This window comes from Hippopotamus amphibius, chromosome 14 (genome assembly GCF_030028045.1).
Source record: "Hippopotamus amphibius kiboko isolate mHipAmp2 chromosome 14, mHipAmp2.hap2, whole genome shotgun sequence".
Classification (NCBI taxonomy): Eukaryota; Metazoa; Chordata; class Mammalia; order Artiodactyla; family Hippopotamidae; genus Hippopotamus; species Hippopotamus amphibius.
Window position 1 is genome coordinate 36058164 of NC_080199.1, and position 27869 is coordinate 36086032.

The 27869-nt window shown below is 37.5% G+C and overlaps 1 long non-coding RNA gene across 2 annotated transcripts; it reads right to left on the minus strand.

Annotated features, from left to right (window-relative positions):
• Positions 1-46: 46 nt before the first annotated feature.
• On the minus strand, positions 47-24773 carry LOC130835804 (uncharacterized). Of its 2 annotated transcripts, XR_009049042.1 has the most exons (4): positions 24694-24768; positions 22800-22908; positions 17875-17956; positions 47-1254 (listed from the first exon to the last, which is right to left on the minus strand). It is a non-coding gene; the product is annotated as an uncharacterized LOC130835804 (long non-coding RNA). The 2 variants fall into 2 exon arrangements; XR_009049043.1 differs by lacking the exon at positions 22800-22908 and having other exon boundaries at positions 24694-24773.
• Between the last annotated feature and the right edge of the window lie 3096 nt (positions 24774-27869).

Genomic DNA, 27869 nt, shown 5'->3' on the forward strand with positions numbered 1-27869 from the left:
CCCTACCTTCCTGATTCAAGCAGTGTTCTTTAACATATCTCTGGTCTTGCTTCCTTCCAGTCCACTCTTTGTGATATAGACAGAGGTTGCATGGGTTTATACAATTGTCAAAACTCACTGCAACACCCAAGACGTGTGTATTCTATTTTGTGTAAATTATATTTCAATAAATATAAATGTTGCAGTGCCTTGATACCAAGTAATTCAGGTGCCTTTAAATAAGAAGAGATAAGTTAGTTACTAATTCTCTAATGCAATCATTGCTGAACTAATCATTTTGATTAATGAATTGAATGAATCATCAAAAATTCTGCTGTCATGAATCAGTGATCTTCTCATGGTTATAAGTGCCAATAAAACTCAAACAAGTCAGATTGGTACATGTCTAATAAAAAGTAAACACACAGGTAAACCTCAACACTGCAGGGTGAGATTACTCAGAACAAATATTTCAACTCGCAGGCAGAGCCAGTGTTGGCTCAAAGACCACAACATGGTGCTTCTGTAACTACCTCTTCACCAGTTTAAGAAAGGAAGATCTAGGAATTACAGACAGAATTTTGTCCCTACATCACATTCTATTTTATAGTTGGCAAAACACCCTTATAAACTATCTTAAAGGACATAAAGGAAACACAGGTCTTTTTTCCCACAGATCTCTTTTTTATCCACATCTTCAGCCCTCAAACTGTCACACATATAGGAAAAAAAAAATCTATAACATTTCCAAAAGAATTTAATGTTTTTTCTTCACTCTGACTCCTTTTAAACAAAGCCCGTATATTCAAGAACCAAAAAGGAAAAATATAATTGTGATATTACTTAAAAGGTGGTAACAGAAAATAAAATAAGAATGGCTTTAAAGAGTGATAAGTTTATGTAAATCAACTATACTTCAATAAAATACATTTTTTAAAAATCTCTAAGTTTAGTTTCCTCATGGAAGCTTCCAGGGCTGTCATGGCTGCTGCAGAGCACTGAGAATCCAGGATTTTTCATCTACCAGGTATGCCAACTTCAGCCGGTAGCTTCCATCTCTTGGTCCAATGGCAACTTTAACTCTTACCATCTGTGACGGCTAATTTTTAAATGTTAGCTTGACTGGGCCACAGGGTGCCCAGACATTTGACCAAACATTCTTCCGGGTATGTCATGAGGGTGTTTTTGGATGAGATGAACATTTGAATCAGGAGACTCAGTAAAGTAGATTGCTCTCGCTAAGGTAGGTGGGGCCTCACCCGATCAGTTGAAGGCCTGAATAGAACAAAAAGACAGAACCTCCTGTAAATAAGAAAGAATTCCTCTCTATCCAACAGTTTTCAAATGGGACTTCAGTCTTCTCCTGTCTTTGGACTCAGACTCAAACTGGAACTTACATCCTTGGTGGTCCTGGTTCTCAGATCTTCAGATTCAGACTGGAACTGTACCACTGGCTCACCTGGCTCTCCAGCCTGCCAATTTCAGATCTGAAGGCATCTCAGCCTCCATAACTACTTGAGCCAATAATTTATAATCAATCCCTCTCTTTCTCCACACATACACACACACACACACACACACACTCACACACACACACACACACATCCTTTTGGTTCTATATCTCTGGAGAACCCAGAATAATATACATTTTGGTACCAAGAGTGGTTCTAGAGGAACAGAAGTTTAAGCACAAGTTTTCTGAATTGTTTCAGGAGTTTTTGGAATTGACTCTCGAATCTGCTTAAAGATGATAATTTCTCTGTTTCTAGTGGTAAAGAACAGATAGTCCGTGGACTGATCTGGCAATAGAGATATGCAAAGTATCTCCATTAGATACTGCTAATCAACCACTCCTAAGAACAAGGAGCTGAATGACTATGTATATGATACTTTCAAACAATTTGGGAAAACTAACAAATAGAATGAGATTGCCTGGTTGCTCCTAAAGTCGCTGGACAAAGTGGTGAAAGTAAAGGATGAGCACAGGGATTTGAATTCCCAGCTCAAGTACTGCTTCAAAGACTTAAAAGTGTCTACTAGTGCCCTAAAGAGAGATTTCTCTCCTGCAGCCACGGGGCAAGCATTGCTGAAAATCAAACACAGAATCTTATCTTGCACCTGGTTGAATTACAAGTTGTACTCCCATCCTCACAGGGTGTCTACTGTGAAAGTAAGGATATGGATTGGGAAAGAATGGGATCCTGTAAGTTGGTATGGGAACATGTGAGTAGACCCTGATGAAATGAGGGACACTGAGCCCTTAATTTCTGCCAGTGGAAACAGCCTCCCCACCCCCAGGGGTAGGGGCTTTCCCATGGCCAATGGTAGCATCTTCTTCACCCTTGTGTAAGGGGATTAACCCTGCATTGCCTGAAGAAACTGTAATCAACTCCCCTGAGGCAGTTGCCATAAAGGACAATCTTGATTCTCTTCTGAATCCCCTCACCACTCCTCCTTGCTTCTAGACCTATAACTAGATTCATGTCACAGTGGACCCCTAAAGATATGAAGTGTGACCCACGAGGAGGTGTGCTGCATTCCAGAAGAACTGCAGAGTTTTCTAATTTAGACAGAAATCTGAGGGACATGTGTGGGAATGGACACTGAGGCTGTGGGAAGAACATAAAGCTGAATCAGGCCAAATGTATTGATGTGAACTCATAAGCTTAGATTCTGCATTCAGTGTTGCCGCCCAGGGAGATAGGAAGGGCTCTAATGGTGTGTTTAGTTGGGCAAAACATGGACCAAAATGTGGTCCACAGTGAGCGATTTAGAAATGCTACATCTTGGTTTAATGCAGAGGAAGGGATTCAAAGGTTTGGAAAGATTGGAATATTAGAGTGGATTTGTTATTTATAAGCCTTATTCTCACATAATGGGACAGTCTAGGAAACAACGTTTTTATCACAACCGTGAGAAAGGAATTTGTGAGGAGAGCCTTGGCATCCTTGAAGAGCTCTGTGATCACTCTTGCTTGTAGGCCAGACCTCAGCAGAGACGGAAGTCACTGAATCAGGAAACCTAATGCAATGGGAATAATTGGATCCCAGCATGGCATGGGCCAAGTGGCAGCATTCAACCTCCAGAGGCCAGGTGGCTGTGTTACCATAATGAACAGTAGAGTTAAAGCAGCAATCAAGAGAGTCTACACTGCATACATCCATGGCATTTGGCTAGTGGATCACAGTGTTTCTAGAAGTGAGATAGATATGAAGCCTACTAAGTGCTTCCTCCATCCGTATACACAGAAAATTTCCAGGTCATATGAACAAAAGTCTAATCTGAATTGTAAAAACAAAGTCACCGTTTCTCAGTTATTTCCCAGGATTAAGCCAATTTACAGACCCAGAACTCCTAGAAGAAAGGCTCTGGTACATTGCCAAAAATTTATATTGTTCCTTTTTCTTCCAGCCTTCCGCAAAGGGGCCCATGGCCTTTTAGCCGGGTAACTGTGTCTTTCTGGAATTCTGGACACTGGCTCTGAACTGACACTAATTCCAAGAGACCCAAAACTTCGCTGTGGCCCACTGTCAAAGAACGGGCCTATGGAGGTCAGGAAATCAATGGAATCTAGCTCAGGTCCATCTCACAGTGGGCCCAGTGGGTCTCTGAACCCATCCTGCAGTTATTTCTCCAGTTCTAGAACGCAGAATTAGAATAAATGTACTTAGCTGCTGGCAGAATCCTCGCATCTGTTCCCTGATGTGGGAGGGCTATCATGGTTGGAAAGGCCATGAGGAAGCCAATATACCTGCCTCTCCCTATAAAATACTAAATCAATGGCTGTTATCTCATGCCTTAAAATTTTTGACAAGAAATATTTTATTTTAATGCGATTCCATTTTTAGTAATTTAGGTTAACCTTGGGACACAGTATCATATAAGGACATACTCTAGAATCAGGGCTCAATGCCCGGCTCTGCTTCTTACTAGATGCTTGACCATGGGTAAGCGCCTTAATCTTACTATGCCTCAGTTTCCTCTTCTGCAAAATGAGGATAATAATAGTACCTACTGCATAAAGTATTGGAAGGACAAAAAGACAACACGTAAGTGTGAGTCTTTTAGCACAGCATATAATATGGTGAACATTTTGATAGATAGTTGCCATTATTATTATTATCATCAGAATCATCCATCTTGTAAAGCAGGCTGGACCTAGCAGATGGTCACATGGTGAGGACCATAGGACTGGTCATACCCGAGTAACTGTGTCTCATGTTTTAGATGAAATAGTCCTAGCACCATTGACCACGTTGGATTAAAAATGGCCGCATGGATACATCATAAGAACTCTGCATTCAAGCAGCATATTCTTTCTGTAAAGACTTTTTAGTATAAAGACACAAAATTCTTCTTAGTATTGGAGGATGCTAATTTGAGAGGGAGGCTGTTAATGGACATTTGCTATTCCCAACTCAGCATCCTTCTGCTAAGGCTGCCTCCTGGGTCACCATTGCACAGGGTCAGTGAGATATTCACATGGACACAAGAATATGATAAAATGTATCTCATCTGAAAACCTTGATAGATGCAGTACAGAACTGCAAAGAATTCCAAAATAAATTTCAACAAGAGCAAAATATATGTAAAAAGTGGAGATGATAAATCTAACAAGCTGTGGAGGCAACAGTAATTCAAGAATTCTTTCTTTCCTACACTAGGGAATAATATCTCAACGCTGGGGCAACTTCTTCCCCACCCTTATTATCACTGCACACACCTCTCCAGAAGGACAAGAGCCAAGACTTTGCATGGGAGGGGGTGGGAGTGGGGGTCCTGCTATGGCAGAGACCTCCTCCTGAAGACTAAACTAAGCCCAGTCCTGACTCTGCAGGGAGTAAGAAATCAGGAGGGAGTGGGGAGTGATTATAAATATAAATGTAAATATAAATATATAATAAATACACAGAGGAAAATGCCTGAAAGCTTTCAAAGATTCTCAAGAACCAGACCTTCCATCCCCCAGTAGACCATATTACCAAAGTAAAGCCCTAAATGGCAATGTGAAGCATATACGTTCTCACACAGGGCTCTGTAAATTTCCATCCGTCCATTTTCCATCACTTTAGAGATGGGCTCTTTAAAAAATGGTTCACACCAACCCATGGAAATCAGTTAAGCACTTTGGGCACCGTGTTTGTGCTGAAAGGCTTATGGCCAGCCACAGTCTTTGATATCTCTGGTGCAGAATGGCCAATCTATTCTTAGATTTATTTAACAAATCCACCCACCTCAAAATCAATCACTTTAGCCACTGAGCAGTGGTGGTTGAGAAGCGGTGTCATCGAATGTTCTGGAAGAGAGACATCCCTATTCCAAGAGGTTTTCTTTGCCCTCCCAGGATCCTCATCTAGAGGACAGTAGGCTGAGTATGGTGATAGAAAGTATACAGTATGACAGAGGAGCGAAGAGGGGGAACATAAACCTCAGACTGGAGGAGGAACTTTGGGTAGGAAGGGTGGGTCAGAAAAAAATTGATGCGGAAAAAGTCTTGCTGAAGCTGTCAACTCCAATCCTGACCCCACAAATAACTCCTATTAACACCTCCCCTTCCACCCAGTCTTTGTCACTCCCCAATTCCAGAAGCCCTCTACCTATCAGTACAGCCTGGAAAATACTGTTTTTCCACCCTAAACCTCTAGGCCTAAATTAAGAAGTTTCTCACTTTCACATATACTGTTACCATATACCATGTTCTGTGTTAGCTAAGATTATGATAAAATCCAAGCAAAGACTTTTTAAAAAATTTACTTTATTCAAGTACAGTTGATTTACAATGTTGTGTTCATTTTACTGTACAGCAAAGCAATTCAATTTTACATATATATATTCTTTTTCACATTCTTTTCCATAGTGGTTTATCACAGGATATTGTATAACATGGTTCCCTGTGCTATACTATAAGACCTTGTTGTTTATCCACTGTCTATGTATATACAATGCCCAGACAAATCGATACTGAAATTTCAATTATTGAAGAAAGCAAATGATATCTCTTATAACGAAGTTCTGTCCCTATTGTGGATTTCTTGCTAAGGTGGAGAAAATAGTATTTCAGAAATTTCAAAACCATTATATATCATAAACAGATTAGACATTCTCTAATATAAACAACCTTGGCCTAACATCTGTTAACATGTAGCCATCCACTTGAGAATTTAAGCAAGGATTTCCCTGGTGGTACAGTGGTTAAGAATCCACCTGCCAATGCAGGGGACACAGGTTAGATCCCTGGTCTGGGAAGATCCCACATGCCACGGAGCAGCTAATCCTGTGCACCACAACTACTGAAGCCCACATGCCTAGAGCCCATGCTTTGCAACAAGAGGAGGCACTGCAATGAGAAGCTGGTGCAACACAATGAAGTGTAGCCCTTGCTTGCTGCAACTAGAGAGAAAGCCTGCACACAGCAATGAAGACCCAATGCAGCCAAAAAATAATAAATAGATAAATAAATAAATAAGCAAAGTTCTCTTTAAAAAAGATACAAAAATCATACAGAATTTTTTTTAAAAAAAGAATTTAAGCAAACTCCAAATCTTAGCTTTTAATATCTTCTTGCAGGTGAGTCAAACAAGAACTTATTTTTATTCCGACTTTTTGATGCTTTTAAAGAAGCGTTTTTCAATGCAGTTTAGATGAGAGAGATAACAGGCCATAAACATTTTTCACTCAAAACTCAATTTTCTTGAAACATATAGTACGATGAAATCATTGTAGTTAGGCCCCAGAATACTTTTCTTTAGCACAATTTCCTAAGACCTAGGAGTAATGAGAAAGAAATCATTATTGCAGTTGATTCTCTTTGGCCATTTTACCAAAAGCCTTATTTTCTTTTCATCATTTGCAGAGTTCATGGGAGGAAGGTGGGGGAGCAGGGGAGGCAGAGGAGCAATTCCTCCAGGGTTTCTCTGATTTCATGCCTGCCCCTGGCTGAGCATGGATGACATTCTTTGCATTACGTTTGTACATTACTATAAAGGTTGTTGCTAATTGTTTTTATGATCTTCTATATCTGGTTTGTGCTTTAAGCAGAAGACCAGGAAGATTCGATTCACCTGAAAAAATTAACAGCTTGTGTGTCTTTGATTCACTCCAGAATTTTACACTGTAAGAATCTACTGCTATTTTTATCGCCCAGAATGTGTTCTAACAGTGTACAGAGCTTATGCCTAATACCCAAACAAAGATTAGATCGTCATAAACTGTAAAAATTAATTTCAGGGAGCTCAGGGCTGTATTTGAGTAGAAAGAGTCATATTAAATAGGCTTGACTCATCAAAACATGTTCTTCCCCCACCCAGAAAATTCTCGCAACAATAAGCCCTTAGCACTGTATTCAGAATGAAAACATGCAAATTGAGAGATGGTATTATTAAAAAAATAATTGGTCTAGAATGGAAGTGACCTAAATGTCCATCAACAGATGAATAGATAAAGATGTAGTGTGTGTGTATATATATATATATACACAATGGAGTATTACTCAGCCATACAAAAGAATGAAATAATGCCATTTGCAGCAACATGGATGGACCTAGAGATTATCATACTAAGTGAAGTAAGCCAGACAGAGAAAGACAAATATCATATATCACTTATATGTGGAATCTAAGAAAATTATACAAATGAACTTATTTACAAAACAGAAGTAGACTCACAGACATAGAAAACAAATATATGGTTACCAAAGTGGATGGCAGGGGAAAAACTAGGAGTTTGGGATTAACATATACACACTACTGTATATAAAAGAGATAACCAACAAGGACCTAATGTATAGCACAGGGAATCATATTCAGTATTTTGTAACAAGCTGTAAGGGAAAAGAATCTGGAAAAGAACATATAAATGTATAACTGAATCACTTTACTGCGCATCTAAAACTAACACAACATTGTAAATCAACTATACTTCAATTTAAAAAAAGAAAAAAATTGGTCTACAAATATATGGGTATATTTTAATTATAGTTCATGGAAATTGCTATTTTAAAAATGTAAAGACACACCCATTAGAATGACTACTATTAAAAAAGAAAAAAACACAGAAAATAACAAGGATTTGGCAAGGATATGGAGAAATTAGAAGCTTGTCCACTGCTGGTAGAAATGTAAATGGTGCAGCAGCTGTAGAAACATTTTGGTGGTTCCTCAAAAATTTAAAGGTGGAATTATCACATGATCCAGGTTTCCACTTCTGGGTATATACCCAAAAGAATTGAAAGCAGGGTCTCAAATAGATACTTGCACACCAGTGTTCATAGTAGTATTATTCATTATAGCATTAAAGTGGACATAACTCAAATATCTGTCGATCGATGAATGAATAAATAAAATGTGGTATCTACATGTAATGATATATTACTCAGCCTTAAAAAGTAATGGAATTCTGACACATGCCATACCTGGGATGAATCTTGAAAACATATGCCAAGTGAAACAAGCCAGACACAAAAAGACAAATATTGTATAATTGGACGTATCCAAGGTACCTAGAATAGTCAAACTCGTAAAGATAGAAAATAGAATAGAGGTTACCAGATATTGTGGGAGAGGGGAGTATGGGGAGTTATTGTTTAATGGGGATGGAGTTTCTGTTCCAGATGATGAAAAAGTTTTGGAACTGGATGGTGGTGAGGGTTGCACAACGTTGTGAAGGTACTTGATGCCACTGGGTTGCACACTTAAAAATGGTTAAAATGGTAAATTTTATTTTATGTATATTTTACCACAGTAAAGGAAATTAAATGGCTTTGAACAATTAGAAGAAATGCAATGCCATTTATTCAAAACTAAGTAAGATGCCACGTACATAGCTAATCTCTCCATCTGTGGGTGGGAGGAAGAGTCTCTGGCAGGAAGGAGGCCAGAGATCCTGCATGATGGAGATAGGTGAGCCTGTGTTGGGCCAGAACGTCTCCTTGGGAGATCAGTCAAAGCTACAACAATGTCACATAGAAAAATAATATTTTTATTAATTAAATATTTCAGTTTCCAGGCAATTGTTACATGGTCTTGAATATACAGCCTAAGAATTAAGAAATTTACACTTATTCTAAGACAAATTCTTTCACCTAGGGTTTCCCCTCACAGTGATTTAGTTAAAGAACACTATAATTAATTTATTAAACTATTTTATTTCCATCACATAAATGTATAAATACAGCCATCTAAATTGATAAACAGATATATATTGTAGAAAATGATCAGATCATAGAACCATGCTTACTAGCTATGTAATCCTTGGATAAATCCACATCCCTAGAGCCTTGGTTTCCTAATCTGTAAAATGGAAGTAAATACACAGCCACCACAAAATCAATGTAAGAATAAAGTGAGGTAACGTGAAAGCACACCTCTGGTACATTATGAGGACCCCAATATTTTTTGGTTATATAAATAAGTATAAATGAAGCGATTGGAAGAAAATAAGAAGAAAGAACTTTCTTTAAGCAACCATATGCATTCAAGTTGTCAGCACATGATTTCATCTGATCTGTGGAAGCTTTTATGCAAAATGGGTGTGGAGATTTACAAGATTGGACCTGAAATGAACTGATGCATTCAGACATACTATATGTTGTACTAATTCTGAAATAATCAAAGCAAAAATAAACAAAATGACACCCATAAAACACACAGACAAGATGATACAGGAGAAACCACATATAATTGGATAATAACCACCATGCAATTGTGAATCACAAAACATTTGTTTGCTATGGTTTCTTTCTTTCTTTCCTTTTTTCTTTCTTTTTTTTTTTCCCCTGTTCCTTTCATGGAAAAAAAAAAAAGCTCATTTTTCTTCAAAATAAAAACACTGGTTTGTGGGTTTGGATTAATTTTTTTTTTTTTTTTTACTCTTTGTTTAAAAAGGTCAGTAACTATCAACCCAAATATGAAAGCGTAAGTTTCCGGCTCTGGAAATTTGATTGTTGAACAAAAGGGAAAAAGAGACCACCTTGTATCACTGAACACAAAGAAAACATTACATGTTTCCAACTTGCATGTCATGAGGAATTTTGATCACTTTGGCATTAGGGTTGGAGAAAACAGTATGTTCATATTTGTTTTCCTGACACTTCAAAAGTTATTTCTTACATCCAAATAAGAAAGGAACATATCTCCCCGATGAGAATTTTTAATACCAAGGTAAACAACAAGTCTTACTGTAACCTGACTAAACTCAGATGGTTCTCTAAACTACATGAAAATGAAGGTTGCATGATGGTAGTGACAATACGAGTTGTGCCAGAGAAACAATATTTTGCTCGGATCCATGGCAATGTCACAGTCGTCAAACGTATGGAACAAACCTCAGAACATTAGGTCATATTTACTTCATCAGGTAAAAGTCAGAAAGGATAGCTGCAGATCTTTATAGTATTGGAGTTCATGAATTTCTTTTTAACTCACTTTTCACTCGTCTAAATAATTAATTTAGTATTGACTACTAAATTACATTTTCTTAATAATCTGTGTGTAGGGTTTTTAAAAAAATATATTTGCAGTGATACGTCACGTCAGTTCATTCTGAAGTGATGAAATAGCTTCATTTTCTTTGTGTAAATGTCATCTACCTCAGATTAGACTCTGTGGAGGAAATAAATATTTCTTACTGGATGTCTGCAGGATTTTTCACATAACCAATTCACCCGTATCTACTCAAGATCAATATTAAAAGATAATATCTACTTTGATCAGAAAGTACACATACATCGGGTTCAACAATATTGTTTAGATGGCTAAAATTATAAGCCTGTTTACCTATCTAAAAATAAATGCAAAAATGTATTTTTAGATAGCAGCTTTAAGAGAAAATCCTTAAAGAAAGTTAGTTACTCTTTTACACCACTTTTTTCTTTTGAAAGATGGAAGAAATATTCAGGATTCATATATGTATAAGACTTTGCCATTAAATAAATGAAGATAAGATGTGAAAAGAAAAATACTTATATTGTCAAGGCAATACTTAAGAGAAATAGAATCAGCTAACTGAAGAGGTTAGGAAGGGAAGCAGATTCACATTCTCAGACAGCGATAATCTGATTGGAATAGTTGCTATAAATCTTTCTTGTTCACTAAATTTCTTAATGGAGATAGTTTTACACACTGGCCTCAAGCTAAGTCAGAGCAGAAACTAACAACCAAACTAGTAACAGTGATAATATCTAGCATTGACACAACTGCTACTTTTTCTATGGTAGAAAATCAAAATTGTTACACTTATTTGGGCTGGAAGTGATGGTAGTACTTAATAATAAGGAGGGAAAGGGTGACTTCTTAACAAGTATAAGGTTTTTGAAGATATTTTTAGTCAAGAGATAGAGATCAGTAGTATTCTGTCTCTTTGAAAAAACTGAAAGAAGAGAAATGAACTAATAAAACCGCGGAAGAGATCCTCTGCTTTGAAAAGAGAAAGAATGCTCTAGTGGAGAGCTTCCTAATGGGGGAGAATCTTAAGTCATGGAGTAGGTGTGGACTCCTCTCCCCTCTAACCAAGAAGAAAGAATCTGTCTACTTAGAAGACTGGTTCTCAATCAGGACATTGTGAGTATCTTTTCGACTGTCACCACAGTGGGAAGGGGGGATGGTCTCCTGGCATCTAGTGGGTAACGGAGGACAGGGATGTTACTAAACACCTTACAATGCAAAAGACGGTCCCCCGCAAAAAAGAGTATCCAGCTCAAAATGTCAATAATGCTGAGGCTGAGAAATGTTTATTTAATTAGAATGATACAGGACTGGGGTAGGTAAACTTTTTTGCAAAGGGCCAGATTATAAATATTTTAGGCTTTGCCACTATTTTAGGCTTTGCCACTTCTACCGTCTCTGCGGCAACTATTCAGGAAATCTGCGCCTAGGGCACAAAGGCCGCCACAGGCAGTAACAAATTTTGTTTATAAAAACAGGCAGCAGGACCCGTTTGGTTCTCCTGCTTTACTTTGCTGACTCCTGATACAGGTTCTTTCTCCTCTTCAAGACTGCTCTAATTCTTATTTCTGGGATTGGAAAGAATTCCAGTTATCATGATGACTCTTTGGTGGTTAGAGTCTATACTTAGGAATCACATCCAATGTGAGGTTTTTTAAATCTATAATTCTAACAGAAAAATTAAATCTGTGCAACGGCAGCCACAAAATTTTTAAAATTTACTCTCTGCTTTGAAAGGAAATACTTTTTCCACTAAGACTTCATAGAACAGATTTTTAAATTAGACAACGTGGCACCATTCCCCCCCCCCCAAAAAAAATGGCAAATGAACAAATAAGAGTAGGTTCACCCACTGATTCTCTAAACCAGAGATTCTTATTCTGTCTGTCATGATGACATGGAAGGGCCTCAAATAGACCCAGAGATTTATAAACTTGCTGAAATTATATGTAAATATAGTGGATATGTGTGTATGTGCATTTTCATGATGGCTTGGATCTCCTGAAAATTTAAGATCCACTGCTAAGCCATGCAAGGTAATTCAGAGGGTGAGTTTTCAAGAATGGACTCCTTTTCTGAGGCTGCCAGCATAACTGAAAAGCCCTACACAGTAGCAGAGCTGATTCTGGGTCTTTGACAGACTGAACTGGTTGTTATAGATAGTTTCTGATCAACTATGTGAAACTTGGCCTGCCATTTGTGTTATACTCAATTTGGTTAAATGGCAAAGATGCATTTCTGAATCTGAAGTCTTGGTATCAACTCTTTTTTACTGCCTTATTCCAAAACCTTCTAAGAAGGTTTTCAAAGGTAAGTATATCTAGTGACATAATGTACATTTTTAAAAGATGAGAAAGACAGAGGTGAAGGGAAAACATGCAGGGACAAAAATCAAGGGACAATAATAGAAATGTTTCTACTATGAACTCACTACACATATCAAACATGTCACTTGATTTCTTGCTGCTTCTGTTTCCTAACCTTTAGAATTGAAATAGATGATTTCTACATGACATTTTCCTTATACTCAGGATTTATCAGTGGTATAGTAATCAGTCAACAAACATTTGCTAAATCTCCATTGTGAATATAGTACCTCATTAGGTGGTACAGTGAGTCAGAAGTTAAGTTTCGCCCACTGAATCATTAACCTCACTTCCTGTATTAAGTGTGCTCTTTGGGGAGGTTCTTCTGTCATCTGGTCCTGCAATAATCGGCTTATGAAATCAGACTTAAATGATACCCTGACTAAAGTAAGTATGCATGAGTCTTCTCAGAATGAGAAAGCAAATAATGGGGGAACGAATGATAAATGGAAGAAAGAATGGGAGAAACAGTGGATACTTTGATGAAAGAAGAACAATGACTTGCAAGAACTGTTTCTTTTAGCTATTACAAAATATTAGATTTGGAAAATAACCTGAGAAATAGATCTAAAGTGGGAATGAAATTCTGCAATTCTTCAACATTGGTTATTGGAATCATCAACATGGGGGAAAATGAACAATATCCTTTCCTAAGGGAAAGAGTATAAAGGATATCAGGTAAGAAGAAAGAGTGAAGAATTTCTCTTTTAAGACTTAAACTGTCAAAGCACTTTCCTGGTGGCGCAGTGGTTAAGAATCTGCTTGCCAGTGCAGGGCACATGGGTTCGAGCCCTGGTCCAGGAAGATCCCACATGCCGTGGAGCAGCTAAGCCTGTGCACCACAACTACTGAGCCTGAGTGCCACAACTCCTGAAACCCGTGTGCCTGGAGCCTGTGCTCTGCAACAGGAGAAGCCTCTGCAATGAGGAGCACACACAATAAAGAGTAGCCCCAACTTGCCACAACAAAAGAAAATCCGTGGGCAGCAAGGAAGACCCAAGGCAGCCAAAAAATAAATAAATAAAATTAAAAAAAAAAGACAAACTGTCAAGATGAAACAGAGCTGATGGTGCCAAAGCACGTTGCTCCAATATTATATAGATCTTTACTAAGATGCCTTATTGAGTTTAAAGCACCAATTTGCTTGGTCCATCCATCCATACCATACAAAGTCAGAATCTGAAGAGTCTACTTTCTTCTTTTTGCTTTCGTTTGCATAACGGTAAATTGCTGACTCATCATGTTGCCCGTGGGAGATGTATGCATTCTTTAAATTATGCAACGTAGCTGCTTCCTACTGCTGTACAACAGGAAAGTAGAGCTGCTCCAAGCAATGAGCACTGAGTCTCTATTTTCATGGTTGTTACCATGTAGTCACAAACAAAAATTGATGATGAAAGCATTAAGTTAATCTATCTCATGCAATATCATTAGTCACTTCCTAGGTTCTGGAGCTCCCTAAAGCAAAGACAGAATAAAATTTCAAAATATTACATTGCTCGTCAGTTTTATGATATCAAGTTTGTACAGGCACATAAATCAAAATCTATTCAAAGTAAGGAGCAGATGTTTGAATTATTTCAACAAAGTAAAATCATCTTCTCTCTTATATGCTACAAATCCACAGCCTTTTCATAAGTATGAAAGCTGGAAAAAGGATTGGGATTCATCATTTAGGTGATTTACATTCCCTTTGAATTTTTTGCACCAAGTGGTAGGACCCGAGGACATCTTGTTATTCATAACCATGGCCATTGGTGGTGAGCTGTTCCACTGTATACTGAGGCAGAAGTAGGCAGAAACCAACCCTGCTGAATTTTTTAAATGATACTAATCTTTCTTGTTGGCATTTTATTCTAAGTTATTCTTCCAACAAACATTAAGAACATGGTAGGGGGGAAGAAAAAGGACATGGTAGAGAGAAAAAGAACGATGATGGGAAAGAATTCAAGGAGACCACAGAAGAAGACTTCATTTAGATTATTTTTCATCAGGCTATATATATAGGTGTGTGCATATATATTAGTTTTACACTCTGCCTCCTTACAAAAGTTGGCTTCTAGACTTTCATATAGCTAAGGCACGTTAAGACACATGATTGTAAGATTAAACCGAGTCTGTCTGAAAGATACAAAATGAACAAAAGTGATGCTATTGCTAAAGAGGTATTTCCCAATCCTGCTTACAGCATAAATGTTTATCTATCTTATATATGTCCTATAATGAGAAATCAGAGAGAACAGAGCTTGTGTTTTTTGTTTCTACACGAACCCAACCCCCAACACACTTTGTATACAGTGGAGCTTTAGCAGTTAATAATAATAAACTTGGGCTTTCCTACCATGCAGTCTGCAGGTGTATGTCAACAGGAACACTACACCATCGAGGATCTCTTATTTGGAGTTACTTTCATACTTAAGGAAATTACCATCCTTGAACAGAATTCAAGATGAACCCTCACACTGAATCACTATGGAAAAAATCTTGTCAACAAATCTCCAACATCAAAAAACAATAACATAAACTGTCTTAACTTCTGTGTTTTAATAAAATGTTAGAATTAGACTCCAGTTGAATCTCAAATGTAAAGGAATATATAATAATGCAGAATTAAAAATTTAACAAGGATATTTTGGAAACTAACTCACATAATTATCTTAGGATATTACCACAATAATAAATCAATAAATGTTGAGCAGTAGAACAGATTTTCTGCTCTTTGTTAAATCATTGTTTCAGTAAAATGATTTAAATTATGAGGGGGAAAATCACATTATTTTCTCTACCACACTAAGAAAAAATATGACTGAAAATACTGCTTAGAAATATAAGGAAGTTACAAAGTGTCAAAGTACTTATCAACTGGAATAGCTTCAAAGACAAACATTCTCTCTCCCACTAACTGTATGCATCGCTAGAGTTAGAATTATGTTTTTTGTTTGTTTGTTTTGGCTGCGTGGCTTTCAGAATCTTACTTCCCCGACCAAGGATTGAACCCGCCACAGCAGTGAAGGCGCTGAGTCCTAACCAGGACTGACAGGAAATTCCCTAGAATTATCTTTTTAAATCTTTGTGTGGCTGTTGCCAGCTCAATACTAGCTTTTCAGAAATTATTTAATGAACAAAGCAATAAACAAATGAACTAACATAATATCTTTCACTTATGAAAATGTTGCAGTAGCCATGGAATGTACACTTCGATGTTCTCTTTCAACCTCAAGTGTAATAGCTGATTTAGTCAGTTCTAGCTATATTCTTCTATCAAGACTGCGCTTGTCAAATTAACCAGATGGGCCCAGGATGTAATTTGTCACCAAGGCTAATGAGACCAATGTCCTACAAACTTTATCTCTCCTGGAGTTTGGGGGGTTGGCTTTGTTAGGGCAGGTCCAGAGTTCGTCTTACTCTAGGTGTTGTCTTTTCTGGGTTCCAAGGGTGGTGTTTGATCTGTCCTCTCTGGCAGGGCTGAACTCCAATATCTCTCTGTACACTCTCCCCGCCAGTATGCTTAGCCCTCTTCTATTCTGCTCTCAATCCTGTAGCAGCTATTCTCTAGTAATTTTCAGGTGGTCTTACCCACATGTGATAAATAGTCCAGCCTTTAGCCATAGACTCATGGGGTGACCCAAACATGGACTCCTGGGTACGCCTCACTCCCTCATTTCTGTTGTCCTGACTCAGAGATCCCAGCCACTTCAGCTATTCCCAACTCTGATCTCCATCCCCTCAGCTCAATGGAATCACCATGTTCAACTCAGACTCCAACTCTCTGTACCACAGTAAGGAAATTAGCCCCAAGAAGGATGGCGATTGTGAGGTACATCTCAAAACTTTTCTTCCCTAAGAGTGAACTGCCTAAATGCAGTTGTCTCCTAAGTTTCACCCAATTTTATATTTGTTCACAGTGCAAAGTCTAGTTTAGTACTGGGTACTCCATCATGCCTAGAAATAGCACTGACTGTTGTGGAGTGGATTGGAATGAATAGAAGAATAGAATAGAATAGAATAGAATAGAATAGAATAGAATAGAATAGAATAGAACAGATGGCGGCATATCTCTAATAAAGTAAATACTTTGTGAAGCTTTGATTTCAGTTAAATATATCTATATGTGTACTGGATATCAAAGTAAAAAGTATTGCTTACTGTGAGTCACAGTCAAAAGAAATTTTTTGAAGTCATTGATTCAGATTGAAACCCATGACCTTGATTTTTCTGATATAGAGTTGAATTCATCTGGGACATTGTCAATTCAGAGATGGTTTTTTAAGATTAATATTTTAAAAATCAAATATTTATCCATCTTCTTAACAAAAATATTACAAAGTACTTAAATTGAATTATTCTAAATGTAAAAGAAAGGATATGTATGTAAGAGACTAAACCTTTCACTCTCTTCCCTTAGTATTGTTCAGTGATTCTCTAGCATCTACCCTTGTGCCTCTTAGATTTTAATATGAGTCTGAATCACCTGGGGAGCTTATCCAACTGCAGATTAAAATTTGGTAAGTCTAGGGTTAGAGCTTGAGGTTCTGCATCTCTGACAAGCTCCTGGGTGGTGCCAATGCATCACCTAGAACCTAGAGGAGAGGCCAGCACACGTCTTTGCTAAAGAGCCAAATAGTAAATATTTGAGACTTTTAAGCCACGTGCAGTTTTTGTCTCTCCTCCTCTTCCTTCTTCCCCTCCTGCCCATCCTCCTCCTCCTCCCCTTCCTTCCCCTCCTCCCCTTCCTTCTCCTCCTCCTCCTTCTAGAGCAATTTTTTAAAAATGTAAAACCTTTCTTAGCTCACTGAACTTACAAAACAGGGTGCTGGCCTACAGGACACTGATCTAGAGAAACCCTGGCCGATAGAAATTGAATGCAAGCCACCTGCATAATTTTATAGTTGCAAGGAGCCATGCTTTTTTAAAAGTAAAAAGAAACAGGTGAAATTAATTTTAATGATATGTTTTCTTTAATTCAAAATATCTAGAATAGTAGTTTTCTACATATAACCATATAATAACATACACTAATATAGAAATTATTAATTAAAGATTTTACTTTTTTCTCAGACTCCAAAAATTCATGTGGATTTTATACTTACAGCATTTTCATTTGGCCTCAGCACACTTCCACTGCCCAGTAGCCACACGTGGCTGCTGGCTACTGTATTGGACAGTGAGGATCTAGAAGAAAAAGTTCAAAATTCTTTCTTTGGCACATAATGCTGTTTCTTTAAATTGAAGTATAGTTGATTTCCAGTATCATGTAAGTTTCAGGTGTACAGTGCAGTGATTCAGTTATACATATATATGTATATAAAATGACATCCTTTTGGACCTTCCTCTGCTTACCTTTCTAGCTTCATGTGCTACCTCTCAACCACATATGCTTGACATTCTAATCACACTGTCCTAGTTCCTTTCCTTGAATATATTGTTCCCTCTATTTGGAATGCCTTCATCTCACCTGCCTCTTACCTGAAAACTTTACTCACCTTTCCCCTAAACTAATTTAAGAAGATTAAATGCTTGAAGAAGACACTAGAAACTTATGAAAAACAAACAATTGTATAATGCTACATCAGTGAATGCTGATATTATTACCTAGTCCTAATTTTTAAATAAAGAATTGAAAACTTGGCAAGCCAAGCATTACCTATTTTAATATTAATATAAGGTATTACTATAATATTAATATTGGTGTTCTATATGGAGAGAAAAGATGTGTTTTTCTTCCTTTTGTAAAACAGACGCTTTTTTCCAAAAGCAGGTGAAATGTATTTATTTATCACCACGGCGTCCCTAGATATGCTGGATGTCATTGCTTCTGTTTAACAGTCACGGAAGCTAAGACTTTCAGGAGGTTAAATGACCTTGTAATGGGCTCAATAAATGCATCGAAGATTTATTTTTTTCAGAAAGACTTTGAAAATAGATAATTCTCAATATTCTGAGTAACTGTATTTACTTAGCAGATGAAGATCAGTCACAATAACTTCTAAGATAAGAGTGGTATACTCCAAACAAAGGGAGTCCAACTCGAGGATGGAAGATGCCTTAGAGGACTGGGGCAGGGAGGGTGGGGGGGACTCGAGGAGGGGAGTCAAGGAAGGGAGGGAATATGGGGATATGTGTATAAAAACAGATGATTGAACCTGGTGTACCCCCCCCACCAAAAAAAAAAAAAAAAAAAAAAAGAGTGGTATACTCCAAAGAATTTGGTATGCTCCAAAGATCGATAGCCAATTTCTGTCCCTGAGAGTGTAAGAAAGTTACAATCAGTTTTCTCATCTATAAGGAAGATCATAACAATAATACTGACCTCTCAGGATCATAGTAATAACCAAATAATATGTTATATTATGCAAAATTTCCCTCTAAGATTTTTTTTCTATGACCTGAGCACATTTTTTAACAAAGTCAGATCTTCATGCAGCAAGCTTACCTTGGAGGTTCAGGCTTGAAAAGAGAATTGTTTCCAGAATAGATGGACGGAAGCACATTGTGAGTGCTCATTTGGGAATCATTTCAATCCTGTGAACTTTGGCTAATACCAGTGATGCTGGCCCCTGGCTGAACATTAGCATTTCCAGGGCACTTATAAATGTATCAATGCCCAGCCACGGACATCAGAATCTCTGGGGGTGCAAACTAGGCATAGGTAACTTTTCAAAGGTTCCCTCCACCTCCCCCAAACCCCAAGTGAATCTAATGTGCAGTTTGGTTGAGAACTACTGAGTCTATTCGCTTCAGGTTCTTTATCTGCAAAACAGGACTAATTCCTTGCTCATAAACATAAGGATTAAAAGCCACAATGTATATAAAGCACTTGGCACATTCTTTTTTTTTTTTTTTCTTTCCAGCCCTGTTGCGCGCCTGTGGGATCTTCTTTCCCCGAGCAGGGATCGAACCCCCGCCCGCTGCATTGGAAGCTGGAAGTCTTAACACTGGACCACCAGGTTAGTCCCTGGCACATTTTAGAAATCTGATAAAAATCCTTTCTTATCCGCATGCTCCTTCAATTAGTTCCTTTACTTTTTACTAACTGCTTGGCTACTAGAACTGTTTTCTTCTTAAATAGTATCTTTTCAATAGGTTTATTTATTTGTTGCTTTTAGTAGAAATGGACCAGTAGCTTTGGGCAGTGATTTAACCTCAACCCACGTGAGGGATACGTTACATTTTCCCACCGGCAACATCAGTACCAGAGCTTCCCTACGCAGAGATAGGCTATTGTATAAAAGATGCCCCTCCCTCCCCTCTAGCGGTCTAACGCTCCCAACGCCCAGAAAGATTCCCCTTCTCCCTTGAGAATTCTGTAACGTTTAGCGGTTCCCGCACCAGTATCTCTTTAAAAGTGTAGATTCCTGGGCCCTGCCCTTAACCTACTGAACTAATCTCAGGAGTTATAACTGCCTTTTTTAACAGCCTCTCGGGTGATTCTTATGTGTACTAATGTTTGGGGAACGTTGGCAAGGAGAAAAGCGAAAACTGTAAATACAGCCACCAGATAATTCGGGTTAATCTCCTACCTACTACAGTTTACTCAGAGACCAGGGAGGAAGGTAACGCCAAGCTTTTTTTTTCTTTTTTCTTTTGCCTTTTTTTTTTTTTACCGTCCAATTGCTGTCTACTTTCTAAAAGATTTTCTTGACCTTGAAAATTTTTTTTGCCCCCATAGTGTCTCTTACATATCATTCAGCCCCTTGTTTTATAAGAAAGGCTGTGACTTTCCCATAGTTGTCAACCTGGCGGCACCATATGCCTTAAAGTAAAGAGCTGCCAATTCTTCTTTTAAAAGACAAAAACATTTGTGTTGGTGGCTCCGGGAAGATATAGCTTTGCACTCGCCAGCATCTGTGCATACAGCTCTGCTGCCTCTCCTGGTCCCCGCCCCTTTAAAGGCAATTTCTTCTCCTCTAAAATTTGCAAACATATCCCATTTCCCAAATTCAGGGAATGGCCAGTAGTCAAGGACAGCTTCCCATGGACAGCAGATTTTAAATATATAATCGAGCAAAAAAGAGATTTCTGCACTGGCTGTAACAGATTTAGAAATGATTTACATGGAGAGACCTGAGATTGTTAGGGCAAAAGCACCTTGCACACAGGTAAATGATTGTCAGAGCCTTGGAGACCGCTAAATCACAGGCCTACGTTAGTGACACATCGTCCCAGCTAACTGACTCCCAAATGGGTGAGAAAAGTCAGCACAGAGCCTTATTTGTGCACAAATTCAGAAGAACCAACTCAACGAGCAATGGAAACCAAGAACACTGGTGTCGTTAGAATAATCCCTTTCACAGTCATAGCTTTGGAATTTGTAAATGTACAGACACAAGGAGCATTATCCATGTTTACTTAACTTGGCTTCCTACTATTATTGCTTTCATTTTTATTATGAAGTGTTTTTACATTTCTAAAGCTTGATTCATTAAGTAATTGCCATCCTTCTATCTGGGTCATTGGTCATATTTATTGCAAAAGAAAAATACAAATCATTATTCAAGAGCAAATTCCACATATTTTCCACGTCCTAAACTTTTCAACCTCTCTTATTTTGTGCAGGGTTGATTCGTTCCAAGGAACAGCACATTCCCCAGAGGTAATCAGACTGAAGCAGGAGAGGAACAGGGCTGGTCTTCAATAGACACGGCCACAGAGTTTTTGCCATTTGCTGTCCTTAGTGTTAGGCCTTGTTTCTGAACATTTATATTAAGAGGTTTTAAAAATAAGCCTGTGATTAGATTGCTTCAAATTACCCTGACTCCTAAATCATGGGGAGAATTCACACACACACACACACACACACACACACACACACACACACACACTTCCCTTTCCTCTTCTTACTCACAGAATAAGCAGGGCATTGTATTCGGCTATTCATTTCACTGTTGAAGAAAACATAAATAAAACATGGCAGGATGAATGGATCACATCATTAACTTCAACTGCCCCATACTTGAGAAGAATATACAGTTTACAAAATAATGAGGTGTCTGGAGCATGTGCGTAGAAAGTGTTCCTGTTTGTAAATAATGTATACAACATTGTCCTTGTTTCTTTCATATTCTCATTGTTTTTTCATTCCATTCTTTTTCCACTCCAGTCATTGTAGAGTCTAGATTATCCTTTTGTAGTTGTGTTCCCCGGATTGCCATCTAAGCTATTTTTAAAAGCTCATACAACATAAACAATTTAAGATTCTTAAAAGCCAAAGGCTATAAGAGGCCCCTGAATGAATGGGAAGAAAGGGTCCTTTCACCTTCTAAACAACGTTTTCCTAGGAAAGCTAGTGGACCCAGAGAGAAAGAGGAGAAGCGGCCAGCATTTACCAAGGGTTTGCTGCCACACCTTGTGTTAGGTGCTTTACGTACAGACCTCCTTTTCCCCCCACAATAACCTTATAAAATCAAAATTATTATCCCCACTTAACAGATAAAGAACAAAGATTCAGAGAGGTGAAATGACTTGCTTGAGATTGTAAAACAATAAATGGAAAAAATCGATCCAAATCTAGGCTGATTTAACTGACTTTAAAGGCTGTATGTGTTCTTTCTATACTGCTCAGAGATGACTATCTTTTTCTTTGCGAAGATATCATAGATTGTTTCCATGGTATATGGGATTTTTTGTTTGTTTGCTTGTATGTTGATTGTTTGGGTCTGGGTAATCCTGTGCATTAGCTGATTTGCCATCAGGAGAGAGAGAGTTAGAAGCTTGGAACCATGGTGCCCTCAAGCCCAGAATGATCTCCACCTGAAAGTTCGTTATGTTAATCAGTTATCTGTTGAGCCCAACTGCCCCCATTTGTGAGGCAGAAAACAAGGCCATCCTAACTAAGACAGGCAGGGCTGATGAGACGCTTGGACATGTATTGACAAAGAAGGCATGGGTTGAGCCCATGAGAGAAGGTACAGATGGTGCTGCCTGGATTCCTCGCTGAAGGTACCGTGGTTGCTTTGTACTCCTCAGGTACCCACTCACATGCAGACCTTTCATTGTGCATTGGATATTTCCTTACCTTGTTGCTTCTCAGAAAGCCCGTGACACCTGGAAGTAGAATATCACCATGCTGACAAACAGGAGCCTCACTGGATCACGGGCCAAAAGAAGACATGTGAGAGCTGCCTCTGGGGAGAAGCAAGGGTGTCCTTAGACACAGGCTGTTCTTGCTTTTTACTTTAACCATGTGATAAACTGTGTCGTAAAAGAGAATAACAAACTAATGGAACGATATGTGCTTCCACACCACTGTGGTTTCCCAGAATCCTTCCAGCACCCAGTGCAAGTACAATGAAAAGAGTATCAACTCTGGAATTGGACTGACCTGCTTTTGCATTTCAGATAAACACTTCACCAGTTAAATTAACCTCTCTGAGTCTCTGCGTCCTCACTTGTAGAACAGGGATGATAATACCAACCTTACCACATTGTTTTGAGGATTAGAAATAATAGAAGTGAAATGTCTAGAAGGTACTCAAAAAGGGTCCTGCCACTATTGGTTTGTTATTTTAGCCTTAAGAGTGCCCAGGCCTAAAATCTTATAGTTTGAAGGAGTGTTGGAGGTCTGTTCCAACAGTTTTCCAATGTGAAAATATCTTCTCTCATATCTTTGATAGATACAGTTTGAATACTTTCTGCTTTGGTAGATAGTCTGGGCCTACTGTTAGATCTGTAGAATAAAGTGATGAATTATTTCTCATGTATTTGGAGAATTAGAAAACTATTGATTGAGGTTATTCCAATGGATTCATATTGTAAGAAATAAAGTATAGATGAGTTTTGAGCAAGGTAGAATAAATGAGTTAGTGAAGTTAAGGGGTGACTACCTAGGGTATGAAGTGCATTAAATATCTCAGAAGGAAAATGCTTTTAAAGCATTTAAAATTAGCACATTAATGCCACAATTAAATTCATACATGTTTAACTGTCCTGGCGAAACTTTTGTTCACAATTTGGGGTAAGAAAGTTTTCTTTTTATACTTACTGAAGAAATGAGTTCTAAATGTAGAAAGATTTGATTAAATAGTCAAAGATTGTCTTTGTTACTTAATTTCAAGAAGTTATGCTATAGCATTCCTGTGCTTGGGCTTTACTCAACATACCTATTCAAAAATTAAGAAATTTGTGTGGAGAAAAGGGAACCCTCCTACACTGTTGGTGGGAATGTAAATTGGTACAGCCACTATGGAGAACAGTATGAAGTTTCTTTAAAAAACTAAAAATAGAACTACCATATGACACAGCAATCCCATTCCTGGGCATATACCTGGAGTAAAGCATAATTTGAAAAGACACATGCACCCCAAAGTTCATTGCAGCACTGTTTACAATAGCCAGGACACGGAAGCAACCTAAATGTCCATTTACAGAGGAATGGATAAAGAAGATGTGGTACCTATACACAATGGAATATTACTCAGCCATAAAAAAGAACAAAATAATGCCATTTGCAGCAACACAGATGGGCCTAGAGATCATCATACTGAGTAAGGTAAGTCAGACACAGAAAGACAAATATCCTATGATTGTCACTCATATGTGAAATCCAAAAAAAAAAAAAAAGTGCAAATGAACTTATTTACAAAACAGAAGTAGAGTCACAGATGTAGAAAACAAACTTATGGTTACCAGTGGATAAGGTTGGGAGGAAGGACAAATTGGGAGACTGGGACTGACATATAGACACTACTCTATATAAAATAGATAACTAATAAGGACCTGCTGTATAGCACAGGGAACTCTACTATATACTCTGTAATGGCCTACATGAGAAAACAAAAAAACAAACAAAACAAAGAGTGGATACATGTATATGTATAACTGATTCATTTTTCTGTACACCTGAAACTAATACAACATTGTAAATCAACTATACTCCAATAAAAAATTTTTTAAAAAATTAGAAAATTTACCTTTCAGCCGGACAAGATCTATAGTCAAAAACTGAGCCTCAGTAGACATTCTGGGCTAGTACAACTCAACCAGGCCTCTGTGTTCAAATGAAAATACTATGCCAAAAGGCTGAGTCAGGGGCACAGACAGTCACACACTGTCTGTGTGACTTGTCAGTTTCCAAGACTTGAGAAATGTGATTTCGAAACCCAACTTCACCATGGGAAAAATGCTTCTAAGATTGCACTAAAGCCGCCAAACGATAATTGGGCCTCAGTGCCAGAAACAGGTGGAAAATCTGGACCACCTATAGATAAACTGTGGGCCTGTTACAACTTTTTGGGGAAACAAATTTAAGTTTAGGTGTATCCACACTTGAGAAAGGGATTTAAGAAGCCATCCTTAGAGAAGAGGAAAAAAAATGATCACCTGTTCAAATCACTTGAATAGCCTTAATTTGTGTTCTTTATATTTTGCTCACAAATATGGCCAAGAAGATAGCTAGTATTAAGGGAATTATAGAAGTGAAACTTTTTTAAGTGTCTAGAAAATTAATTAGATGAATTTTCTATTTTCAACACATAGTTTGTTCCAGAGAATAATTTGTAAGTTTTCAACTTTTTCAAAGTGAGCACAGCTTTGAATATTTACCTTTCACTTGCTGTCAAAACTGCCAGGGATAACAGTTGTGTACCATTTGCAAATGGACAATATACTAATAAATTTCGCATAGGTTCTGTATCTATTCCCCACCAAAACTGAATCACATGTAAGTCTCTTTACTTAATCAGGGAAAAGAAACAAGGAGCAAAATTTGGTCAAACATTCCAAAGAATCAGTTTTTTCTCAAACATTCAGCTTTACTCAGCAGTTTGGTTTTAGTTTTGGTTTGGGGGGTATAATTTATACACAGTAAAATGTATAAACTTTCAGTGGGTAGTTCAAGAAGTTTTTTCATATATATACATATATATATATATATATACACCCAGTAACCACCAGCCAAATGAAGATATGAAAAATTTTCATCACCTCAGAAAGATCACTCATGCCCCATCCCAGTCAAAGAAGTTCTGCCCAGTTCTATAGTGTAACTTGGCTTTTCTCCACACTTTTCATTTATTCCTTTGTTTGAAAAATAAGTGGATAAATATATACTGATGAGAACTTCAATAATTCATTACTAACAGAAATTTTGTGCAAATCACTAGAATATAACCATGAAGACTGATATGCCCTTGCCTTTGAGTTTTTTTTCAGTTATTTTGACTTTAGAATTCCAATGAAGTGTAGTTTCAATATTTAAAACACATTTTTAAGATGTTCAAAATCATTTATCATCAGGAAATGCAAATCAAAACCACCATGAGACATCATCTCACATCTGTTAGAAGAGCTGTTATCAAAAAGACAAAAGATAACAAATATTGGTGAGGATGTAGAGAGAAGAGAACTCTTGTGTACTGTTGATGAGCATATATATTGGTACAGCCACTATGGAAAACAATACAGAAGTTCCTCAAAAAATTAAAAATAGAACTTTCATATAATACAGCAAGTCCATTTCTGGGTATATAGCTGAGGGAAACAAAATCAGTATCTTGAAGAGTTATCCACATTCCTGTGTTCATTGCAGCATTATTCACGATAGCCAAGACATGGAAACCAGCTAAACATCCATTGATGAGTGAATGGATAAAGAAAATGTGCTAGATATATACAAAGTAATATTATTCAGCCATAAAAAAGGAAGAAATCCTGCCATTTGTAACATCATGGATGAAATTGAAGGGCATTATGCCAAGTGAAATAAGCCAAGCAGAGAAAGACAAATACTGCATGGTATCACTTCTATGTGGAATGTTAAAAAAAAAAAAGTTGAACTCATAAAAGTAGAGTAGAATGGTGATTGTCAAGAGCTGCGGTTTGGGAGAAATGGGAAATGTTGGTTAAAGAATATGAATTTTCAATTATAAGATGAAGAAGTCCTGAGGATCTAATGTACAGCACGGTGACTATAGTTAGTAATACTATACTTCATATTTGGAAGTTGCTAATCTAATATTCAGTATAATGATTATACCTAACAATACTGTGCTATATACTTGAAATTTGCTAAGAGAGTAAATTTTTAGCATTCTTACCACACACATAAAAAAGGTAACTAACAACGTGAGGTAATGGATGTTAATTAACTTGATTGTACTATTTCTCAGTTGTATGCACATGTCATGTCATCATGGTGTACACTTTGAATATATACAAGTTTGTCAATTATACCTCAATAAAGCTGGGGTTGGGGGTGGGGTAACACCTTTCAGTAACGCAAAAAATTCTTGGATCAGGTATCCCACTGTAGATGCTGACTAGATTAACCACCAGAAATGTTGGTATCTATCCCACAAACCACTGTATCTACCTCCAAACAATAGCTTCCTTCTTTTTAATTTAAATTTTAGATTTATTTTTTATCGAGGTAACATTGATGTATAACATTATGTAAGTTTCACGTGTACAACATTATATTTCCATTTCTGTATACCCTATAGCATGTTTGCCACCAAAAATTTTGTTTCCATCCATCGATATAGAGCTGATCCCCTTTATCTATTTCTCCATCTGTACCCCACCCTACCCCTTCCCCTCTGGTAACCACTACTCTCTTCTCTGTATCTACATGTTTGCTTTTGTTTAGTTTGGTTTGTTCATTTATTTTATTTTTTATTTTTTGTCTGTTTTTTAAATTCCACATATGAGTGAAATCATAATGCATTTGCCTTTCTCCATCTGTCTTATTTCCCTTAGCGTAATACTCTCAAGGTCTATCATATTGTCTCAAATGGTAAGATTTCTCTTTTTTATAGCTGAGTAGTATTCTCCTGTATATATATACCATACCTTCTTTATCCATTCATTCATGAATGACCATTTGGGTTGTTTCCATATCTTGGCTTTGGTAAATAATGCTGCAACAAACACAGGGGTACATATATCTTTCCGAATTAGTATTTTCATATACTTCAGATAAATACCCAGAAGTAGGATAGCTGGGACATATGATAGTCTTATTCTTAATTTTTTGAGGAATCTCCATACTGTTTTCCGTAGTGGCTGCCCCAATTTACGTTCCTACCAACAGTGCATGAGTGTTCTCTTTTCTCCATATCCTTGCCAAAACTTATTTCTTGCCTTTTTG